Source organism: Canis lupus, chromosome 21 (assembly GCF_003254725.2).
Source record: "Canis lupus dingo isolate Sandy chromosome 21, ASM325472v2, whole genome shotgun sequence".
Taxonomy (NCBI): domain Eukaryota; kingdom Metazoa; phylum Chordata; class Mammalia; order Carnivora; family Canidae; genus Canis; species Canis lupus.
In genome coordinates, this window is record NC_064263.1 from 15,069,821 (window position 1) to 15,094,697 (window position 24,877).

The window sequence follows — 24,877 nt, forward strand, 5'->3', positions numbered from 1 at the left end:
GGATAAAATTGGGAAAGTAGAATATATGTAACCAATTATAAAAAGTCTGTTTCCAATCATCTCCTCCATGAAATTTTATTGGCAAATCTCAACAAGGCTTAAATATTCATTGAAGAGAGAAACCTTGTCATCAACTTCATATCTTTATTCATTAGTCAAAACATTTTTTATGAGAATTGACACATCTGCAATAGCAAACCATCAGTAACAAGTGCCCAGAATTGAGCTAAATCTGTTGAAACAACATAATACAATACAAAGAATTCAGTTCATAATCAAAGATTATTATGGCCGGAAGCTATATATATATATTACATATATATTTGTTTATATATATTATATATATAACAACAATAATAGCTGATTATAATGTGAAATATGTAACAAAACCCTTTTATAGATTAAGAAATTGCCCAGAAATACTTGGTTTCATAGATCCAGTATTTAGCTTTGTAATGTTAGCTCATTTATAACCTAGGTCTTTGTTTCATATAATGGAAACTACATATAAGGGAAATGTGAAAAGCATGTCAAGGAAGATATATCTATGTATAGTCACTCAATCTTTAGTTTATTTGGAAAAACAATGTGGTTTGGTTGAGGAAGCATCAGCTTTAGACCCCGAAGGATTTGCACTTGAATCTACTTTGCCTTTTACTGGCTGGCAAAGTTATTTCACTTCTTTGGGACTCAGTTTTTCCATTGGCAAAATAGGGCTTAAGGTGATAAATTGCTAGCATAGCAGTGCTATAGACAGGAGGTGTTCAAAAGTCAATTCATTTTTTTCACTCAAAGAACTAACAATTGGAATTCCTAATATATTCTCTGTTAAAGATATAATACTAAAAATAGACGTAGTCTATCCAAGTATCCTCCTCAACTTCTCTGAAGAATTCAGGCCAGTGAGATAGAGTGATGTGTAAGTAGACTACCATGTAGCATGACAATTCAAATTTATTCATCCAAGTTGTATAATAATAGAAGTACTATAGATTCAACTCTGGAGCTATAAAGGGAGAAGAGGAGAGGAAGAGGTGGGGCCAGAAGGAGCTCAGAGAAGGAATGGTGTTTGGGAAGAGTCTAACAGGTCGAGGAGTTTGCCAAGCAGACAGGGTGAGGGAGGTCATTCTGAACAAAGAAAGCAGCTTGAGCAAAGCACAGATTCCTCAAAGAGCATGGCCTTTTCATATAACAGCAGGAGGTTCATCATGGCCTGAGCATAGAGTGCACATGGAGGAGTGGGAAGAAGTGACTTTGGAAAGGCTGATCGGGGCCAGACAGATGGTGAAAGGCTTCGTTTGCTATCTAAGAAGTTTGAATTTTATTTGGTGAGAGATGAAGCATCAATGTCACTGAAGGTTTTAAGGAGAGAGGGAAAAAAAAAGGAGAGAGGGCGAAAGGGAGGAAGAGAGAGACAGAGGGAGAGGGGCATGTTTTACGTTAGATTCAGAGTCTAGGAAAACTGATCTGGTGGCAATATGGAGAATATATGAAGAGATGAGCAAGAGGTGAAGAGATACTTCAGGAGACCTTATGGCACTCTCAAATTCAGTGTGCATCAAGATCACGTGGAGGGTTTATTAAAAACACAGATTGCTGAGCTCTCCTCTCAGAGTTCTGGATTCAGTAGGGCTAAAATGAGAAACAAGAATTTTCATTAACAATTCACCAGGAGCTTCTGCTCCTGGACCGTTTCCCGAACCACTGCCATGGAAGACGATAAGGGGCTCACCAGGGCCTGTACTGGAGGCATTGAGATAGACGTGGTGAATGCAATCCCATTGTGAGGGCCGCATTGATTAGCAGTACCCTTGTGATACATTTTTCCCTGCTGAGATTTTGCTGGGATAATATTTCTATGCCTGGAGCACTTGATATTGCTGGAGGCTATTAGGTGAATTAACGTGCGCCAGCTGTTGCCTACCAGGTCGGAGTGGGTCAGAATGACCTGTGGCCTTCAATGAATGTTAATACCAGAAACTACCCTGAGAATTTCCTAACTCAGATTCCTTTGTTCTAGTTGTTGTTAAATGAAGAAATCAATTCAGATTGCAGAGAAAAAAGAGACTTGCCCCAAGTCACAGGGCTGCTTAGTGTGGGGAGATTGGTCTCTGAGGTAAGGTGCTACTGAACTGCCTTGCAGACCCATCCATCTGCATTCCCTGGGCTTCAGCAATGGTCCAAGGGAAACAAACCTGGCTGCTCTTGAGCTCTTTTACTGTCTCATTATTTTACAAAGTAAGCACAGACTTTACTAAGAAGATTTATGTAATCTTCTCTTTTGGTTGGACGAGATTTTTCTCTGGTTTTTGTTTATTGGTGTTCCTGTTTGTTTTTAAGCCTAACATGATCTAATTACCTTTCATTGTAACCAGGGTTCCTTTTTTCATGTAGTCCTATTGTTCTAGTGAAATGGGCTTCATCTGCTGAACGTAGGAAAAAGGTTTTAATTGACATAATTAACTCTGGGGTGGTTACCTCAGATTTAAAAGAGGCAGTTGATTCTTCCAGAATGTGAGGGTATTGCCTGATAGAGCCAAGCATACTGTGTGTAATAATAAAGGTGGTTTGGGAAGAATTTTGTGCTCTTAATTAGGAATGAGATGAGGTAGCCTTCTGTCGGCAGGAGGCTCAGGACACAGGCCTGTAATTGCAATGAGTATAATGGGATTACCTCACACTTGAGACATTGCTCTCCCTAAAGGGGGCACAGAGCCATCCCTGCAAACCTACACTGGTGTGACTTGGGGGTGTTGTTGTAGTGGGATGTTTTGAAGAGAAAATTGATTGTGTAATTTGAAGGATTCTTTTTCTTCCTCCTTTCGGTGTGCATGTGTGTGTTCATAGTGGAGAAGAAGAACATAAAAATATTTGCATTCCTCAATTATTGTGCTTCTAATGGAAGGGCTTTTGAGGGTTGTCTTGTCTACAAGACAGTATGTTCAGGATGCTCTAAATGATGTCCGGAATAAATATATTGTACTTCAGTAAGCACTTGGTGTGATTGCCTAATATTGCAGCTCATAAATGTTTACTAAGATAAAATATTATTACATTAGTCTGTGTAAATTTCTCCCAGGTATAGGAATAGATATTGAGCAGATATTATTAAATGCAATGAGTGTTTGGAAAGCATATATAGAATTTTAAATGCATTTTAATTTCAAAGGAAGGGCAGGTTTGAGTTAATTAAGCCCCAGGGACCTTATAAAAGCCACCAAATTAAGTCATCTCTCTCTCTCTCCTTCTCTCCCTCTCCCCCCATCCTTTCCCTCTTTCTCTGCCTCTGTCTCCTGTCTCATTCTTTTCTCTTCTCTCTCATCTGTTCATAAAACTTTGAGTACACGTTTACCGAGAAATGTGTAACGCACTGTTTACGAGGACCAATAAGAACAAAGAGTTTACATTTTAATATGAGAGAGAGGCAGGCAAGTCACTAATCACAAAGCGGTTTGTATCACCAAGTAAAATCCAAGAGTTTTGGATACATGAAAGAAGGAACGAATAATTCCAGCCTGGGAATAGAGAACACTTCTTGGAGAATATTGAAAATGAGGTGATCGTAAAAGACAAGAAGGATTTTAATAGGCAGAGGTGGGTAGGATGGCCTTCCAGGGTGAGTAAAAAAACAGAGAAAGCAAAGGAACAAGATCATTTGGGGGGAACTGAGTCTATTTATTCTGACTGGTAAATAGAGTGTAAGAAAGAGATGTCAAGAGTTGCATCTGGAAAGGAAGGATTGGGTTAGATTGGAGAAAGCCCTGCATATTATGGTAAGGACCCATTATCTTACTCCATCTTAGAAGGTAGACACGAAGTGGCACACAATTCAAAAAGCCCTCGGGTGAGGCAGTACAGTATAAGAATGGTTAAAAGCACTGACTCCATCAAGGTTTCACACTCAGGCTTTTGTGTATTGTTTGAGTTTGAGGAAGTTATTTGACGTCTCTGCTTTGGTTCCCCCATCTCTAAAAATAATGATACTTCCTTCATTGGTTTTATAAGGGCCAAACTAATAATATATGTAAAGCCCTTAACATAGTACTCAGTGATTGTTCTGGATGAGTACTGGTGCTCTTTTTCTCTTTTCCTCTGTTTCTTAAGCCAAAAGAATTTTAAGCCCCTATGTGTTCATAGAATTAGAAAATAATACACATTTTATTCAGGTTATTTTGGGCTTTATTTGTGCTGGGTCTTATGGAAAACACTGGTAACAGAAAGATGAATGAAAGGGTGCTTGGGTGGTATAGTCAGTTAAGTGCCCAAGTCTTGGTTTTGGCTCAGGTCATGATCTCAGGGTCCTGGGATGGAGCCTCACATGGGGGCCTGAGTAGGGAGCTTGGGATTCTCTTTCTCTCTCTCTCTCTCTCTTTCTAAAATCAATTAATCTTAAAAAAATAAAGATGAATGACAGCCCACCATGTAAATAAGAGATTGCACTACCACAAGGCACTGGTATGATGCAACATCTGTTATAACGTGTTGTTGAAGTATGAATGATTCCACACATTCAAAGAGCTTTTGTCATTCACCTTGCCTTATGATGCAGTTTCATAAAGTTAGGCATTAAGTTTGTCCCTTCACTTAGCATGTTAACAGACAACAAGGAATTTATATTTCATTGTAAACCAAGGGTTTACATCAGGGTTGAGTGATACCCTAAGTGTGTTAGTGGGATGAGCCTCAGAAAATAGGAAGTCCATTACCAGATGATATAGACTAAAGAAGAAACTCAGCTTTATGAGTTTCATCTAGGAAGACTTCCTGAAGAAGGTGGGATTCTAATACTCTTTGAAAGCCTGAAAAACAATATATTGAAAATAAGATGAGAAAGAAGCATGTCATGACCTTATGGATCCTCCAACTTTTAAAGAAGGCAGAGGGAGCCATAGAGAGAAAGAAATGAAGCAGCGAGGGTAGGCTATGAGAGTATATCCTGAAGACATCCTTTAAAAAAGCAGTGTAGGTAGAGAACAGGGCATGTGTAGAGTTGGGTTGTGTGTGTGTGGAATTCTAGTAAATGGCTTTAGAGTCAGAGGAAGTAATGGAGAATCTGGATTTTCAAACTGACTTGGAAGGCAAATACATAATTCTCCTGAAGAGGGGGAAGGAGGGATGATGATGGGCTATCTTTGGTAAGTAGGGCTGTGCTAGTTCAAGGAAGAGAGGGACTTTTGGCACAAGGGAAAAAAGACAAGGACACTAGCTTGTGTGTACCAGACATGATCATGATGCTGGATACTGTCTGTTTTTTGTCTCATTCCATGCTCACATTAATTCTGTGGGGGGAGATGTCATTATTCCTATTTAATAAGAAGGAAAATGGAGTTCCAAATAAGACAACTCTCTCAAGATTATAAAGTCAGTAAGTGAATTAAGGAATCCAAGCAAAGTGGTCATAATCAGAAAGTTTAAATTCATTGTTTCCACTAAACCACAGCATAACTTTCACCCATTCACTCATTCAGCCACTAACCAATGAGCCATTGCTTGTGGGCAGGACAGTGTCACTGAATTCCTTCTTACTCTATACCTACTTGCTGTCTAATCTTGGAAGACTTTTCTTTATTTTCTAAACTGTTAATAGGTTTTTAAGAGGATTAAATTCTGTAATATTTCCAAAGACACCAGTTCTGACACACAGTGGCTACTCAATTAGTGTCGGTTGAATCTAAATTCATATTTCAATAATTGCTAAGTAAATACAAGCTATTCTTAACTATTTCCCAGGGAAACACAAGGATCGGTATTTGACATCATTTTATTAATTTCTCTAAGTTATTTCTGTTTATGTGCAATATTATGGTGATGAATATATTAACACTAAGTAGTGTTAGTAATGATAACAGTAACTTTTTATTGAGCACATACCATGTGCCATGACCTGTGTTAAGATAATGCATTATATTCTTTCATTTAGTCTTCAGCCAAAGTGCATGAACTAGAACTATTCCTATATCCGTTTTATGCATGTGGAAACTCAGACTTCAGAAGGTAAAATGACTTTGTCAAGATTGCATAGCCTATAAATGGCAGCTCAGGATCTTAAATTGCAGGATGTCTACCACAAACCACATGCTCTTAATCATTAGACATACTCTATTTAAAAGAGTATGTCTCTTTAGTTAGAGTTCTCAGCAGTTCAGGCCATCCTAGCTCTCAGCTATTCTGGATTAGAAAATGTTTACTCTAATTCATGCTCTTTGAGGTTGGGATACTACTGTTCTAAATGCCTTTATTTAAGGGAGACAGTTCCATTCTCTTCCTTAAGTAGAAAAAAATGATTTTCCTGCATATGCATAGACATCCCACAGCATATATCTACTGAAATGCTGATTTGGTTGGACAGAAAATGTGAGAACCAATTTCTTCTTGGTTGGGGAACATTTTTCTTAATAGCATTCAATGCTAGGGTCTCTCTCTTTCTCTCTCTCTGTCTCTCTCTGTCTCTCTGTCTCTCTCTCTCTCTTTCGCTAAGCCATCCAGAAGTGATGATAGTTGGGTTGATTTTCGACATGTATCTTGGAAAGACTAAAATAGAACAAAGGGGAATGAAATGGGATAAAAAAAAAAAAGATGGGATATTGGCTTGGTGTCAAGGGGCTAGGGTAAAAATATTAAAAAGTGGAGAAGGGTGGTAGTATGAAGCTTTTGAAGTTTCAGTTTACACATTTACAATTTGAGATTTGAGAAGAAAAGGGAAAGAAATGGAAGGGAGTCAGTGATTAATTTTCAGATACCCAGAAGAGTAATTAAAATTAGTAGAGAAAGAGGAAGAAACCAACAGCTCAACAGCTAACATTTATTGATAACTCATGATATGCTATATGCTGAGCAAAGCATCCAACATTAACTCATTTGATCCTCTCAATAGTATATGGAGTAGGTACTATGATCACTGCTTTACCGATGAGAAACTGAGTTTTGGAGCAGAGAAATAACCTTTAAAAGGTCACACAACTAGTGAAGCTAAATGAAGCCCATTTCTAACTGCAATTAGTGATTTGCCCACTGACCACTGTCTTGACCATCAGAAGGAGTCAAACCTGAAGGCCTAGAAGCAGAAGTGGCCTCTATTCCTCACCGGCCCTAGCCACACCTGCTCCAAATCCCCACCTTGAAAGCATGGATTCTAATTTTTAGATCTGTGACAGCAGGCATGCACTGACAATGAAAGAACTTGGCCTTAGGAGTTTGGGGGTTGTTCCACGCAGCTGCATGATTTTCAGCAACACTTCTCTGGGGCTTATTGTGTTCATTTATAAAATGTGGAAATTGAATATAAAGATAATATAAGAAGTTGAACACAAAACTTTGGCACAGGGCCTTGTACTTACTTGATTAGTGTCCACAACAGTACATAAAATATAATAATATTAATAATACCATGTTTTTAACATGATGCCTAGCTCCATGAGGTGCTCAGAAAATGGTATCTATAGATTTTACATCATGATCCTTATCAGCTTCTGATTCAGAAAATTAATAGGCAAGTGCAATGACATCCATAGTGCTACTCAATGAGACAAGTCTGTGTCCTTACTAATAATAACCGCCTCTCCAAGACAAGTTCTTAGAGTATGTGACAATGCTACAGTAAAGCTTCTTAGAATAACATCTTTATTAAATAAAAGCCCTATGCCTTTAGGGGGATAGTAGGGCACATCGTATAATCCTCTGCTTTGCATATTGAAATTCAGCTACCAGACCTTGCAAAAGGCATTCAGAGGCATCTTAAAGTGGAGGATGACCTTCACAATTTCATAAAATAAATGATTAATATGGGACCATTAATTCCACCCATACTCTATTCCCCAAAGAGCTTTATCCATCCTGAAAAAGGCCTTTCACTTTCAAGGATAAATGATACATATTTTTAATACAATTATGAACAATCAGGTATGTAATTTATATTTGTTATGCATAATAAAATACATAATTAAACATCACTTCATAATTAATCGAGGCATTGAAACCTGGAAGTAGCAAGAAGCTACTCTGCAGCAGCATCCTCAGTTGAGGAGATTATTTATAAATAGTCTTAGAATTTTAGGATTTTTTTATTCCTAGTTCATTCTCTCCAAGTGTCATTGGATAGGTCATTCTTGACTATATACTGCATTTGGATGCATGATTTAAATGGAGTGATCAGAGGCCACTCACCTACACTGTTCAGATAAAATCTAAGAAGCCAGAAATTTAGTACACATATAATGCTGACCCAGTTTTAAGTAATCAAATAGAATTAATTATTACCATAGTGTCAATAACTTAGTCCAAGATTGTGCCTGAGATGATTTCTGCATTGAAACTCCGTAGTGGATAGGGAATAAAAGAAGGAGTAATCCATTTTGTTTAGGACTGTAGAAGTGGTAAAAATAAAAATTTCAGATTTACCTACCTGCCTTATTGACCTTATCAGCTGTGATAATCAAACAGTTAAACAGGCTGTACCAAATAATTTATTAATGACGATGATTACACTAAAATAATAGTAAACATTTGCCAGACCCTCTATAAAGTACTTGAGACATAGTCATTTATTTAGATTTCATCATCATCCTATAAGGTGAGTATTGTTATGTTACAGACAAGGAAACTGAGGCACAGAGAAGTTAAGTGATCTGTCATATACATGATCTGTCATGCGTCATAGCATGATCTCTCTTCAGTTAAAAAAGTAGATGAAAAACTGAAGAACACAGAGGGATCATATGTAATTCTGCATGTGTAAGAGATGGGTGTTCTCTTGGAATGGGCTGAGCTTTGTTTTTGAAATTAGTGTTGGTACCATGATAAAGAGGACTCACGCATAATAGATGTTCTTTACCATTGAATGAAATTGAAGGTGCCCAGCAGGCTCTCAGCTAGTTTCTCCTGGAGGAGTCAGAATGTCTGAGTTGATGATTATACTGGAGGGAAAAAAAAAAAAAAAACCCTCTGCATTACCATATCTGTCAAGGAGAAGGATGGATAAGTGCAGAGGAAAGGTTCACTGAGCTGCCCTCATCAGGGATAATCATATTCCTTATTTTCAAGTAATGCCCCATTTGATAGCTGATGTCAGCAGGTATTGATTGAATGTGTTCTGAAAACCTGCAACTGAACCCTGCAGGGAGTTTAGCAAGTGTGGGGGCTCCTCAATATGCACAGAGAATCTGAGAATAGTGGGCTGTACTTGACTACATCTTTCTCATACCACCATGAATGCTTTGTGTGTCTTAGAGGTGAGTATACTATTGAGGGCCCATCGCATTTCTAGACTCTGGTGTTATCCTACCACCAGACTGCTCTACCTTTTGTTTCAATCATACTGGGCTGCCCAACAGTCTTCAAGTATGCCATCTACTCTCAAAACTCTTCTGCCTTTGTATATGCCTCTTTTTCCCTCCCTTTGGGAAGCTCTTAACTATTCGTTAAGACCCAAGTCAACTATCCCTGTGGACGTAGTAGTTCCATTTATTCTGTGCTCTCTACCATATTCTTGTATTCCCTCCACATCCGAAGACTCAAAGGGAGACATGATAGTTACAGGTAAGGAGAGACAAAGGTCTGGGCCAGGCATGGAGGACTTTGCATTGGAAGAGTAGATACAGGGCTGAGATATCTGATACCAGAAAGTGGATTTGGTTAATGATGAGATGACCTGACAAGGTCATTCATTCATGATGATTCAAAGTCAGATGCTGTGTCAGTTAGTGGAGATAGAAAAATGTATTTCTAACCCTTAAAGGGCCTTGGCCAGAAGGAGACACCATAATTCAAATATTAGTAGGTATCATTGGTTTTGCAGAGGATATCTAGAGGAATCTTAGAGGAGCATGAAGGCCCATAAATTGTTATCTTGGGGGAGGGAGTCTCCTGTAGACCATCCCATGTTGGCCTACACTTCTGGGTAGTACTCTAGACCTTAGAACAGTGGGCAGTAGAGTAATCCAACATAAAGTCCCATCCTAGGAGCTAGAGTGTCAGAGAATGAGGGAAAACTAAAGCTCAGAACCATGGGGCTTTTCTTGAGGCAGGTGCTTCAGCTAGCAACAGAGCAAACTCATCTTGGAAGGATAGCTGGTACTCAGCCTCTGCCCATAGGACCCAGAACTGTTAAAATAAATACAAAGAACAGACTGATGGTTGCCAGAGTGGAGGAGACCCTGGGAGGATGGACAAAATGGATGAAAGGGAGTGGGAGATAGAGGCTTCCAGTTATGGAATAAATAAGTGACAGGAATAAAAGGCACAAAGTAAGGAATATTGTCAATGATATTATAATAGCACTGTATGGTGCTAGATGGTGGCTATACTCGTGATGAACATAGCATAATGTATAAATTTGTCAGATCACTATGTTGTACACCTGCAGCCAATGTAGCATTGTGTATCAACTATGCTCAACTATGCTAAAACAAACAAACAAATAAATAAATAAATAAATAAATAAATAAATAAATAAATAAATAAAATGTTTTGCTTTATGTATCTGTTGAGCTGGGACCTATCTTTCCTCTCACTGTGTCATTTCATAGCTGTGAAACCTTGGGCAAGTCTCTTAACTTCAACAACCTAGACTGCTTCATCTAAAATGAAAATTAGGGGATCCCTGGGTGGCTCAGTGGTTTAGCACCTGCCTTTGGCCCAGAGCGTGATCCTGGAATCCCGGGAATCATGTCCTGCATCGGGCTTCTGGCATGGAGCCTGCTTCTCCCTCTGCCTGTGTCTCTCTCCCTCTCTCTCTCTCTCTGTGTCTATCATGAATAAATAAATAAAATATTTTAAAAAATAAAATAAATAAAATGAAAATTAATAATTATTTCTGTGGGTTATTCTTAGAGTTAAATGGACATTTAATTCATCATAGATTATCTTATATATAGTAATGTCTCAATTCATAGTGACATCATCATCACTGTCACTATTATCAATATTATTACCACCAATTATAGGACAGACTTTAGCTGAGCCCAGTTATAGGGAGGGTGCTGGAGATTGCAGACATGGAAGCAGAAATTCACACATTCCTCCATTATGAGACTTACATTTAAATTTTATGTCAATGCTGTGTACCTTCCACTTACTTGTCTTATTAGGTTATAAATTCAAGTATATAGTCTCTGGCACAACCAGGGCATGGCAAACAAACAAGTGACTCAACCAGAACAAAAACTCCAAAAATATCTCCAAAATCTGTGTTAAGAAATAAAGCCAGTCTATAATTTGTTCATTTGCATTTTCTGGAATTTCTAAACTTAAGGGAAGGAGATTTTAAGAAACAATTGTGGCATAATAATGACACTTGAAAGGCGATACTATGTGTGATGTGACTGTGGATACTTTGTTCAGAGTCACTGGACATCACCTTATGCTTTCTGTATCCTTCGTATCCTTCGCCAAATGAAAACATGCTTCGTTCTATTAAATAAACTATTGACCTCTAGTTTCACCATCCATCCACCTATTTATTTCTTCCACACTAATCTAAGAATGAATAAGACCAAAAAAAAAAAAAAAAAGCACATTGCAGACGTTTTCTAATTGTCTTAAATGGTAAGACTCATTGTCTATTTTCTCATTGTAATTAATTGAATCAGTGTATAACTAAGATGTGACCCGTTGATTTTGATTTTTTGCTATATATGTTATCTTTTTTTTTATATGTTATCTTTTCCTGGTAGATTTCTAGCTCTAGTAATCCTAAGTAAGATGGCATCTGCCTACCTTGTTATTTTCTGAAAAGATAATGTATGTCCACAGAGCCAGCAAATTTGTATTCATAAACATTAGCATATAAGGAGCTGTTGTGTCAGGAACACTGAAAATGTGATAAATATTAATTTCTAGACTGGTATTTTGTCAAGGATTTTTAGAATCAGCATTTCATGTTTTTGTTTCTGCCCTTGGAGTCTTCTAAATGATAGAAATAGAAGCTGGCGGCTTTAACACGGTATTTTTTCCATGTTCAGAGGTCTGCCAATATTTTATTTTTTCTACATAGTGCAGTTCTACCCTTGATTATTAATAAGCTGTGTTTCATGCTTTTTCACAGTATAGTTCTGGATTTCATAGGTGTATGGAGCAAGGGTATATATTTTTACTTGATTTTATTTTTAGAAATCAGTGCATACTTTTTTCTTTTTTCTTTCCTTTTTTTTTTCTTTTTTTCAGGGGAGAGAGAGGCAGTGGGAGGGAGAGAGAGAAAGAGAATGTATTTTTTTTTTAATTTTTATTTATTTATGATAGTCACACAGAGAGAGAGAGGCAGAGACACAGGCAGAGGGAGAAGCAGGCTCCATGCACCGGGAGCTCGATGTGGGAATCAATCCCGGGTCTCCAGGATCGCGCCCTGGGCCAAAGGCAGGCGCCAAACCTCTGCGCCACCCAGGGATCCCGAGAAAGAGAATGTTAAGCATTAAGCAGACTCTATGCCCAGCACAGAGCCCCATGCGGGGCTCAATCTCACACACAACCCTGAGATCATGACCTGAGCAGAAATCCAGAGTCAGACACTTAGCCAACGGAGTCAATCAGGCAGCCCATAGAAATCCATACACACTATTTTTTAAGCAAAAAGACACAAGAAAATGACATTCTGTAAGTAAAATAGCAGATAAAAATATCATAAGAAATTTAGTATACTATATATAACTTTTTAAAAGAAGGAAAAAAGGGGTGCTGGAGTGCCTCAGTCCGTTAAGCATCTGCCTTTGGCCCAGGTCATGTTCCCAGAGTGCTAGGATAGAGCCCCATTGGGCTCTCTGCTCAGTGAGAAGTCTGCATCTCCTTCTGCCCCTCCCCCTGCTTGTGCTCATTCTCTCTCTCTTTCCCTCTCAAATAAATAATTTTTTTTTTTTTAAAGAAGAAAAAAAATCCAAGTGTTTAAAAGAAGTGATTGCTCACAGTGGGGTTGTTGACTGGTATTTTCTATCTTGTTTGAAGTGAGCTACCAAAGGATCCCTCGAAATTGACTGGTGACTTTTCAGTCACAAGGCTCTAGCCTCTGGTAAAACCCCTTCCTTTTGGTCCTTTTGGTCTGTGGACATTTGAAAATGGAACATGAAACATTCATGGGGAGTGGGGTCTGAAGCCAGAAGCTCCACAGTGTGAGCCCTAGGTTTGAATATCCAATCTCTTACCCCCTAACTAGCTATGTGACTCTGGTTGAGTGACTCAACGTCTCTGAGCCTTACTTTCTCTATGAAATAGGGAAGACAATACTGACTCCACAGGTTTGTTGTAAGGATTAAACGGAAGCAAGAGGAGAGAAAGATCAGCCCTCGGGGCTCAGGAAATGATGAGCTCTTCTTGCCTTGGAGATTCCTGTCTAGCCTCTGCCACTCATGTACTATAGGATTTTTCTGGTCCCAGTTTTCTTTTCATAAGAAGATGGCATTATGTTAAATAGCCTCTCAAGTCAATGTGAGTTGTATAAAAATCACAATTCTTATCCTCATGTCAAGAAAAGAGAAACTGGAAGCTGCTTGTGTGGTCTGCTCCCTGTCTTTGTGTCTGGACTTCCTGGTGAGGTTATGGAAGAAGTGTAGCACATCTATAGCATGCAAATTATCCGTTTTTAGAGAATCAGGAAAAAAATATATAATTGCACTAAAACTAAATTCAACATGTTTATCTTGAGTGATTCATAGACATGGTTACAACACAGGCACTGATAAAGGGTGGAAAGAAAAGAAACTTGGGGGATCCCTGGGTGGTGCAGCGGTTTGGCGCCTGCCTTTGGCCCAGGGCGCGATCCTGGAGACCCGGGATCGAATCCCACTTCAGGCTCCCAGTGCATGGAGTCTGCTTCTCCCTTTACCTGTGTCTCTGCCTCTCTCTCTCTCTGTGTGTGTGACTATCATAAATAAAATAAAAAAAAAAATTAAAAAAAAAATAAAGTAGCTAAAAAAAGAAATAATGAAAAGAAAAAAAAAAAAAAGAAAAGAAACTTGGATCAGGATCCTTATTAAGTGGCCCTTACTCCTTCCTCACCAAGTAGCATTGGAGAAACAGTTTGTATAAGTCTTATTTTCCTTATCTTTAAAATGAAAGATTGCTAACTTGTTGTAAAGATTAAATGGGGTACATACAGAAAATAGGATTTGTAATGCATGAAACACACACTGTATTTACTTACGGAATATTATTTTCCCTTTTAATCATCTCATTCACTTCCCTGTAACTGATCCCCCTGATTCCCTGCCAATGGTTCCACTTCTACTTGATAAAAAGCCTTCAAACAAGGATCCACAAAAAAGGGTTGAGTCCTATACTTGATATTGATTAGGGTGGAGTGATATGGCCAGGAAAATTCCGTGGAGGAGAAAGAGCCCCTGGCATAGAGGGCCCTTCTCTTTCCTGCAGTGAATAGGAGCTCTCCCAACTATGGGACAGCTCTTCTTGTTAATCATCTATTCTGGTTAATGCTCTGGTTTGCAGAGCATGATAGAGGAGCACCCAGGGAAGAATCAGGGAGGTATAAGAGAGAAAGGCTTTTTTTTAGAGGAAGTTCAGGGAATTCAGTATTGCTGGAACATAATGTGCAAGGAAAGAATAGAGTTGAGATTTGAGCAGAAAACAGGGGCCAGATCAGGGAAGGCCTTACAAAAGGTGAGTCATCAGAGGATTTTAAACTCCAGAGTGATGTGATCAGATCAGTGGCAGGATCGTTTTGTCAGCAGTGTGGAGGATGAATTGAAGGGAGTAGAGACTGTAGACTTAAGATCAGCCAGGACCACACTGGAGACATCCACTGAGAAGTGACAAGGCCCTGAACTACAGTAGCAGCACAGGGGAAAGGCTGGTTTGCAAGATATTTTAGGCATCCCAAGTGGCAGACCTGATAACTACTTGGATACAGAAGGTGAAACAGAGGCAACTCTCAGGGCTCCAGTGGGGCCCGTTGGTTCAGGGCTACCCCGTGAGCTCCCAGATGCCTTTGCTTCCATGACACTCATGCTAGTCCACTCTAGTGGGAAGAACTAACTTCTTTTGCAGCAATTTCATTGCATTCTTATTTATACCCCACTTATTTTGTGCCTCGAATGATAATTATTTGTGTGCAAAGCCATGTCCCCCAAACGATTTTAAACCCATCAGCATAAGGATCTTGTTTAATGCATCCCTGAACCCTCAAGAAGAGCTGGTCAGTTATCTTAAATATGTGCCAATAGTTACTTCGCTAGAAAGATATATTCAGCATATGTTCCATGTCTTCTTCTAGGCCACAGATTGAATTGTTTCTAAAGGCATTGGTCTCAGGAATATCACCTATGGAAGGTCCTTTATGCTTCATTGGATGATTCATTACTAACCACTTTTGGATTTCTTTTCTTCTCTCAAATGGTTAATTGCTCTGGATCCCTAGATCATCTTTTCCAAGCTTACTGACACCCGAAAGAGAAATTCAAATATATTACTCTATTTGGGATAATTAAAGCTGTGGTCTCCTCCTGGTTCTTTATATTCTTCAATGCCTTGAAGGAGATTCAATTAATCTAATAGGATTTGTTTTGCTTGAAAAGGTGCAGGCTATAGGTTAGTACTCTCATTTTTGTCAGGTTGCCTGCAAGTGAGTCTGTGGTTCTTGTTTTACAGAACTCTGACTTGTGAAACAGAGGTTTACAAGGATGACAGAGTATAATAAAAATGATACTGCTTGATTGTGAGATAGGAAACTGAGGGTTTAGCTGTGGTTCTTCTGCAGGCTCTCCCCTGTGGCCTTAGGAAAAATCACTTCACCTTTGGGCTTCAGTGACCTCATTTGTAAAATGAGACTGTTAGCCTAGAGCTTCAGCTGAAGCTCCCAGTATCCAAATACTGTTAGCTGTGTTCAAGTGGGCTGGGCACACCTAGTGATATCCTGCAGACTATCCTTCTCCCTTAAAGTGTGCCTAGTTTTATCAGAGCAGACAGCAAGAAGCAAGGCAAACCTGGAGGTCAAGGGGATAGGCAGGATCTAGAAGTAGAAGAAAAAAAAAAAAAAAAAACAGACCTAAGTCCAGAGGTTTTAGGAGGCAGGCTGGTTGAATAGGCAAAGCACAGGTTCCAAGGGGTATGGCCTTGGAGAGCAGGTGGTCATCTAAATAGTCAGATGGTATGGGGGAGGGGGGTGGGGGCTGGTGGCCACAGCAGGTAGGCAGCGAAAGGCAAGGAAGAAACACAGGAACATGTAGTGCTCCGGAGTCAGAATCATGGAAGTCTGTCAGGGCTTAGCAGGGTCCTGGCCACCTGCCTGGGTTCATGGGCAGGGCAGAGATTAAAAAAGGAGAAAGGGGAGGGGGATCAACAAGAGCAAGACAGAGTTCCAGCCTCGGAGAGCCTGACATATTAGGCAGGTCTCCAAAAGAGAGATTTGGGCAAAGAGGAGCAAGACAGAAGGCGAATTCTCAGAACTGGGCCACCAGGTGGGGGCTGAGTTAACAAACGCAGAGTTATAGGAACTGGGACAAAAGGTCAGAGGCAGACTAATAGAAAGAAGGTTAATGCTGAGGACTCACGTTTTGGAATTTGAGTACCATAAGGTTTCTTCTAATCCACAGCTTTTAGGAAGCAGTGATTTCTCTTATCTTTCAGCTGCCCATCTTCTTCTACTGAGTGACAGTCTCCTCTCCCTCCCCCGCTGCTCTCTCCTCATTCTGTCAGCCCTCAGTGACTTTCACTGAGAATTTACTAAATTCCAAGTATGAAGGGATGGGTTTTTTTTTTTTTCTGGAAGGATAGTGAGAAGTGAGAAAATGTAAAATCACAATGCAATGTGATAAATATGGCAGAGAGGTACGTGCTAGGTACAGAGAGTGCTGAGGAATCAGAAGCCAGTGGCATCCAGGGGGAGCGAGGAAGGTGTCCCAGAGGAAGCACTCTGTGAACAGAGCCTGGGAGGGCAGGTGGCAGGTGGCCAGGTGAAGAGGCTGGGCAAGGGCGGCCTGGGCAGAGAGAATGGTGTTTTTGCATGGGCATGGAGTTAAACAGGGAATGGGCATGTTTAAGGAGTCAAGGGGTAAGCACGGGGAAAGCTGATGAGGGCAGTGGGGGGAGTTGCCAGAGATCAGTGAGGGAAGTAATTGGGAATTTTCAGAAAGTAAGGGACACTAGAGTTGATTTTAAGGAAGATGACACTTTCTGGCAGAAAAGAGGGGAGACGGAATCCTGAGAAGGTAATAACAGTGAAGCAAGAAGAAAGCCACTGGGTCCTGGCAGGAGATGACAGGGCTAGAACCAAGGCTGTGGCAATAATGAAGAGGAGCAGAAATAATCAGATGTTGGGGAAGAAGCAGAAGATCCACAAATCCACAACACAACTCGGTCATAAGTAATTTTTAGGAGTCAGGAGCAGACAGCTAGGAAATAGACTGAATCTTTCCTTGAATGGCACCCTCTACAGGTGCTCGTTCAGTGCCACCCTCACACACTCCCAGCCTCCCCCTGAGGCTTTGGTTCTCTTTCCTTAGTCCTGGTGTCCATCATATCCCATATTTTATTTATCTTGTTTATTGTCTATCTCCTCCCACTAGAATGTAGCTTTTTGAGGGCAAAGATTTTTGTCATTTGTGGTCACTGTCTTACCCTTTTTATCCCTAGCACTTAGAACACTTCCTGATACACAGTAATCGGTAAATACCGAATGAATAAAATCAAGGCACTAGCAGCCATGGACCAAAACTTAGAGCAAGGAAAGACTTACAATCATGGAATATTCAGTTTTAACAGACCCTTCCATTTTAGGGAGACATAAGTGATTTGCCCAAGGGCACCCACAGCATGCCAAGCAGAGATAAGAAGGAAAGGGTCTGTCAGTGTGTAAAGTAGGGCCTCATCTCCCAGGGCTGACTGACAGGCAGGAAAGGAAACTCGGGTGTTGGTGCCAATGCTTGGCTGCTACAGGACACCACAGCTACAGGTCAGTCCTGATGTCACCAAAGTGAAATTTATCAAGATAAAAATGAAATCATTTGATTTCTTTGTGTAATGGAAACATACTGAAACAATTGTTTCTTTCTTCCAAGGACTATTTTCATCTATAATGTCCTTTATCCCTATTTGTAAACTCCCCACCCCCACCCCTGACATCCCACCCCATATCCACACCCACATTGTTACAAGAATAAAGGATCTTCTGGAATTGGGCATCAGACATCAATATTGTATATTTTCCATAATACTTGTGTTTCTGTTTCCTTTCTTTTCTCTTTATCCCTCAATAAATATTACCACTTAGTAAACACCAAGCCATTGGTATGTAAAATGTGAATGACAATATTTGGTTATTTTTCATAACTAGAAATGTTAGAAGATTCTGAAAAGTATGAACATTTGAAAGTTGTGTGAAAAGTCAGATTACCACTTTCTTTTTCACCAATCTGTTCATTTGTCCATTCTTTTCATCATTCATTTATTTTCATGTTTGACTCATATTTCCTTAGTACCTACTAGCTATAAATGATTGAGCTATTGGGAGTATGAAACTAAATCAACGAGTTTACAACCTGGTAAGAGAGATAAGAAGTAAGGTAAAATAATACTTTCAGTAATTCAATAAAAACATACCTAATTTGTGTTCTACTTATTTATATTTCAATAATTTAACAAATACCGACCCAATAGCTACTACATATCCAGGCACTGCTTTGGGAAATGTGCATCCAAAAGGAAATAAGACAAACACAAATTCCTGCCCTTATTGAAATTACGTACTGGTTGAGGAAGCAGGCAGTAAATGGTTGTGGTATGGGCTACAGAGGAAAAGAGTGGTGGTGCTAACTTTGCCTAGGTAATTAGGGAAGCTTCTTCAAAAAGGGGATATTGGAGTTGAACTCTGAATGCTGAATAAAATAAATAGATAGGAGGAAGTGCAGTTGAGGAGAAGTCTAGGTAATGAGAACAGCAGATGTGGAGGACCTGAGACTTCAGGGCATGTCTCATTGGTAGAGTAGAGAAGGCCAGTATGTGGGGCAGCTGCAAAGGGAATGTGAGACCAGAGCAGTATACAACAACTGTATCACATAGAAAACCATAAACTCCATTGAGGGCTTCGCTCTTCTTCCCCAGAGCAATAGGAAGTCAATAAAGATTACAAACACAAGAAAGTAATGACAGAATTTGAAATTTGGAGATTGGATTGGAGTGTGACAAAAGGAGAGAGGGTAGAAAAAATAAGTATTATAAGAGAGATGTGGAAATGTAACAGTAAAAATTTAGGAGACTAGAAGATTATATGGTCCTGAGGATGTTGAAGAAAAATTAATGGAGGAGATAACTTTGGACCTGGGCTTTGAAGAAGGATAAGACTCAGGAATGCAGTCATGGCAGCTGTGACTTAGCAAGGATACTTTCAACAGAAGGCCATCATGTGGAAGGTCATGGGAACGTGAAAGCATAGGTGATGTGTTGGGAACAGCAAGCCGATAATTCTGGACAGACACCTGAATTACACGAGTGGGAAATAGATTGAAAAGTAGAAGTAAGGGTGAAAAAGTTTGGGTATTGTGCCATTTGAATTTTATTATTTAAAGCAAAAGGAAAAATAAAACAGGAATCAGTGAAAGATTCTGAGTCCACAATTACATTCTCATATCTGTTTTCAGGGAGATTAATCATATAGCAAGGTGTAAGAGAATTGGAAAGAAGAGAGGTTGGAGGAAATGAGAACACTTGGGAGTCTAGCACAATCAAGGCTTGCATGAGGATGGTGGCCGTGGGAATGAAAGAATGTAAAGGACATTATGGAGATGAAATGAACAAGACTAGCAACTGATTGGTCACCAGACTACATGGAAGAGGCCTCAATACTTCATAGCATTGTCAGTACCTCATTTTACTTGTTCTTCAGTACAAACCTTTGAGATAGGTTATAAATTTGGTGCCCTGGAATGCAGACTGATAACCACATGAAATCTTGCCCACATGCCACTAATAGCTGTGTTACTAATGTAGCAGTTTTTGGGTGAGTCCCAAATGGACTGGATTTTAAATGTTAACCTACTAACAATTATCTCCATGTCCTATTAGCAATCAGCTAAACCATCTGTTCCTTCCAATAGAGGATATCTTCTGGAAAATGAATTTGAGAATGGTGAAATATTGGATGCTTAAAAAACCCAGACTGAGAACATTATTTTAGAGCACTGCATTCTCTGGTGGAGGGGGAAGATGTGGGAAGGAATTTCTTCTTCTCTGTTATATAAAGCTTATGCTAAGATACACAGGATATATAATGAGTTCTATGACTTAATTTTGTGTTGCCAACTTTTTTTTTTAAGTGAAAGACTAATCATGAAATGATTCAAATGGGAAGGCAGTGCCACTAGTGGAAAAAAACCTAGACTCAGAATGAGAAAAGCAACTTTCAGCTTATCTGTGTTATGTGTTAATGATATAATCTATATTTTCACTTAATATCTCTCAGTCTTAGATTTTCCATCTGTAACATGAATGTACCAGCCTTCCTTGCCTAAGTCATAGAATTGTTGTGAGGATCAAGTGAATTGATGTATGTGAGAGAGATGCCCAAATAGTATCATATCATCAGACCTGAATGCTATTTGCTTGGAAAACTCCAAACTATCATTGAACCGGATCTGTGAACCTCTGAACTATATATCGTTGGCCTACAGGGGGTATTGTCATATTAGGTGTAATAAAGGTTGATTGATAAAAAAAAAACTTCATCACAGATTTATGAATTTTACATCACAGTTCTGAAATAATGGGTCATGCTATGTGTCTTACGACAGTAAGTGTGCTACATCTGCACTGTATAAAGTAACATATTTTGAAGTGTGGTGCCTGGGCTTGCAGCATCAGCAAGACTAGAAACTCATTAAAAATGTAGATGATTGGTGCTCACCCTAGACCTCCACTGAATCAGAAACTCTGCAGGTGAAACCAAGCAGTTTGTGATTGAAGAGTCCCTCCAGGATATTCTGATGTGCCTTGAAGTTTAAGAACAACTGATCAAGAGAGAGGAATCTAAGCTCTGTAGTCAAATCCTAGCTCTGACCTTTTATCACACAATGACTTTGAACTTGTTCTTTAACAATGGCTGCCCAGAGATTCCCTACTGTGGTGGAGGATTAAGAGGGATGGTATAGATATATTTTACTCCTCTTAAAATACTAGCCTCCTAACTAGGCTAACCATCATATTTGTTAGTTCTTCTGCCTACATAAAGATTTTTCTTTCTTTTCCCCCTTCTTCATTTTTGCAAACATTTTCTTGGGTGAAAATAATTTTCAAAGAATCAAGTTTTCGGTTAAGCTATTGGACCACAGAGAGGAACAGCTTATTTGAAGACTCTAATATACTAGGAAAAAACAAAGCCAGGTTTTATTTTTGACATTGAAAACATAATTTTCAAAGTGCATAGGCTACTCCTCAGAAAAATACAACTTATGCTACTAAAATTTATATGACTGTCTACGTTTCATAAAAGTTTATCTGCTTCAGACAAACCAGGGATGCAAATGAAAGACAGCTTCTGTGAAGATGGCTTGGTTCTCTTCAGAAGTGTTATCTATAGCTAGAGTACACAGTAGTTTAGTTATTTGGGATCACTACCCAAAATGAACCTATTGCTAAGCACAAAAAATAATGCATAAGACTAGGTCTGGGTCTGGCATACCTTTTTTTCCTCTGCTGGAAATGAGCTCCATAGGTATTTACATTAAGTACTAAAATGTTCATTTAGAGCACCAAAGAAATTTTTTTAAAAGATGTGTTTATTTATTCATTAGAGACACACCGAGAGAGGCAGAGACACAGAAAGAGGGAGAAGCAGGCTCCACGCAGGGAGCCTCATGTGGGACTCGATCCTGGGACTTCAGGATCACTCCCTGAGCTGAAGGCGGCGCTAAACCGCTGAGCCACCAGGGCCGCCCACCAAATAAATTGTTAATGAAGCTGCTGAGATAATGGGGCCAGAGGAGACTGGTCTATGCAATGGCTATAGGGTAACCTGCCACATGTCATGCATTCTGCTAAGCACTGGGGGAGCAGAAGTAAGAAAAATCAGAACAGTTCCTATCCTCACTGAAGGAACAGCATAGCAGAGGGAAGGACATAAACAAATGATCACAAAAATAAGAATATAATTATAAGTTGTGATAAATTCCATGAAGAAAACAGTACAGGATGTTTTGAAAGCATGTAACAGGAAGAACCGTAAGCCTCTGCCCTGAAAGAGTTTGCAGCCTTCTTGAATGTGCTTTGCATTTTGTATGCTCAGAGTTGGTGTATGTAGTTCTTTACTGCTACTCATAGTACAGAATGTCCAGAATTTTACTTACCAGATAACTTCCCTGCTATCTGACCTTGGGAAAATTACTTAATCTCACCAGGGTTCAGTTTTCTCAACCATCAAATGGCACAGAAATACCAAGCTGATAAGGCTGTTAGGAGGATTAGATGGAGAAAGACACAGAACTGTGTGTGCTTGGCACACGGTAAGTGTTCAATGGATGCTAACTGTGTTAGCCCAGAGGAGGGGGAGATGGAGATGGAGGGTGATGAGATGGTGACAGTGATAATTTGTAATTCTGGACTTTTGATGCTTAGCATAATATTTGTTCCTTAGCAAAAGATATATATGTAAGTGTTATAACCAAAATATTAGAAAAAAATTCTTAAACATATAAAAAATAATGTCTAAAATCTGTTGCCTGGTCTATTTTTTAACTATGTGCTAACAGAGTGCAGAATGTCTTAACAGGAAAGGATAAGGGGAACATTCTTAGTTTCAAATTCTGATCTACCTTTTAGGTGATAATGTAGTGGTGATAATCAAGTTTCTAAGTTTCTAACTCTTGATCAAGGACTGGAGAGGAGGGTTTTCCTGTGAGAATGAACACAGTAACATAAGAAGACATGTCAGAAAGACAAGCTTACTAACTCTGAGGTCCTGGAATAAGCAGGACAACAGCTAAGTCAAGAAAACTAGGCTTCAGTGGGGAGCCCTTGTTTCCAGCCTGGCTCTATTTCTCCAATGAGCTATGTGGTCTAGTTTATCTTTATGGGCCTCAGCTTTTTCTTTATTTCTCTAGTAAGATTTGTTTCCTTTATGAAACATCCTACTTCAGGGAGATGTTATACCTTACTAGAAGGGTAGTATTAAATGAGATGATATAATATAAGTGGTTTTAGAGATTTGAAAGCCCTAAGTAAACCAGATTATTGATCATAATATTGCTATTATAACTTGGGCCACATATTGTTAAATATTGTTTATCTTCTGTCTTCCCAAAACCATTCAGCCTCTTCAGTACTGAGAGGATACCATTTGTTTTCATGTCTAAAGCAGGATTTCCAGGCATGTGTTGACCAAGCTATAGAGAATACACCATATTTGAAGAAATCAGAAGAGGTGCTTAGAGAGACATGGGAGTACAGGATTTCTAGGGGGTGACACAGTGACAAACAAGGGTGAGTAGCTTCTAGAGGCAAACATACAGCCAGAGTAGTGAGGCATACTGTTAAGCAGAGATTTCAGGTTTGCCAGTAAAGCCAAAGTTCAAGCAAAGATAAGAAACTTGGACATTTGGAAAACCATAAAAAAATATAGTCATTCTCTACTTACTTTTATTTACTGAATAAACTTTTATTGGGTGTGACAGAGGGCAAATATGGGACAATGGTTCCTGTCCTCCAGGAGCCCACCATCTGGTAGAGGAGAGCAACATGCATATTGTACAACTGGAGGAACTCCGAGATGGAAGAATCTACAGTGGTCTCTGAGATTAAAAAGTATCCGCTAGGGAGGCCAGAGAAGGCTTCCCAGGAGGGTAAGGCTTGGGTATGGAAGGAGGAACACCAGCAGGACACTGAGGGGAGAAGGTGGGAAAGATCATTCCAAACATTTTCAGTTGCTATTTTCATGCGGTGATCTGTCTAAAGAAGGCTCAGATTCTGGTATAAACTAAGATTTGTGTAGCCCTCATCATAGACATAATTAAGATCCCAGTTAATTAATCTGTTGGTGATTCTTCCTTTTTTTTTTTTCTTGCATAGCAGCCTTAGTTTATTCTTCATAATATACATATTAAAAAGTGATAATGTAGAGCTGTAACTGAGAAAGTATCACAGAGTTCCAAAAATGAATTCACTCTAGGAGTCTAAATAGAAAATAAAAATCAGCTTTTTAAGCTGCTTTTTTACAGAGTGAGTTTGGAGTCAGCAGTAATTCTGGGTATAGAACACATATTGTGCTTCATAAATTGAGCTGACCCAGAATATTGCTGCTACTGCTACAACATTGATCATATAGCCTCTTATTTTGCACAATAAGAATTGTGTAAACTCACTATCAACTCTGTTCCTCATTGGAGTGTGACTATTTGTGGGCTATTTTGTTTGATTTACCTTTGCTCTTAGCTAAAATATCTGGGATTATCAGTTATGCTGATTTCTTAACACATTTTTAAAATGAAGATATGAAAAGAGGTTTAAATCAACAAAGAAACGTATATTGCAAATCTATATGAAGGTTAGGGACCTTAAAAATCCTTACTCATAATGGGTACTTGGTTTGAGGGGGTAAAAGTAGATAAAAAAAAAAAGCAGTTTCCTGGCTTTCTGGTCATCATTCATCCTCCTGAGGCATATTTCCAAAGTACCCTATATTGCTAGCATGAGCTTTACTCTTGTTTCCTTATAGTACCCCTGTATAGTATCTATTTCCTCTTTTCCTTATTCCTTGACCCTTTTGTCCTCTGCTTACTTCCTTGTTCTCCATACCTCTGATTCCTTTTAAAAAGCTTTCAGGCATAATACTTGGCTAACGCTCCCTCTACAGGTGATCTGGTGAATCCACTGCAATTACCCCAGCACAGTTAGATCCTCTTCAGTTCTTGTTATGTCACCAAAGCTCTGTGTATCATCTGGTTAAAAGAACTGTAGC

General features: G+C 39.3%; 1 protein-coding gene across 21 annotated transcripts in view; it reads left to right on the forward strand.

Moving 5' to 3' along the window:
- DLG2 (discs large MAGUK scaffold protein 2) overlaps positions 1-24,877 on the forward strand; it is a 1,976,108-nt gene that overhangs the window by 1,103,489 nt on the left and 847,742 nt on the right. The gene's annotated exons all lie outside the window — the stretch shown is intronic.